The 498-nt window shown below is 44.6% G+C and overlaps 1 protein-coding gene across 1 annotated transcript in view; it reads right to left on the minus strand.

Annotated features, from left to right (window-relative positions):
- Nucleotides 1-498, minus strand: part of EMH_0015700 (uncharacterized protein) — a gene marked incomplete at both ends in the record, with an annotated part of 3908 nt that overhangs the window by 1213 nt on the left and 2197 nt on the right. The window lies entirely within an intron of this gene.

Genomic DNA, 498 nt, shown 5'->3' on the forward strand with positions numbered 1-498 from the left:
TAATATTGAATAAAACCTCCCGTTAAAATCAATAGAGGAATCAGGTGGAGGGCTCAGAGGCAATCGTTCACAACAACCCCAGCACGTGCAGCGGCTTACTCCGTGACCAATTTCCCATAGCGGATCCTCCTTTATGCAGAATATGCCTGTCAGACGAACAGGGGGCGTCTAAGAGGATCCGATCATACGGGGCAAAGCGTTCTGAACGCATGAACTCCATCATACGAGAATTTTCAAAAAGCATAAACTCATAGTTTCTCAACACATACATTCATAATGTGAGTATTCTCTGAATACATACAGTCATCATATGAATGCTTTGCGGATGGTAAATGCATGAACGAATATCTGTCCACGGGATAGCAACTAACTCTAGCTGCGTTGTACACATTAGAATGATCCTCAGGAGCTGCTGCTACATGCTGAATTTGATTAGCAGTTTTACGAATACTTGCGCTGCTGCAGTGAGCGGCGCAACAGTAACGTTGGACCCACCAA

This window comes from Eimeria mitis, genomic scaffold (assembly GCF_000499745.2).
Source record: "Eimeria mitis Houghton genomic scaffold, Emh_scaff542, whole genome shotgun sequence".
NCBI classification, from domain to species: Eukaryota; Apicomplexa; class Conoidasida; order Eucoccidiorida; family Eimeriidae; genus Eimeria; species Eimeria mitis.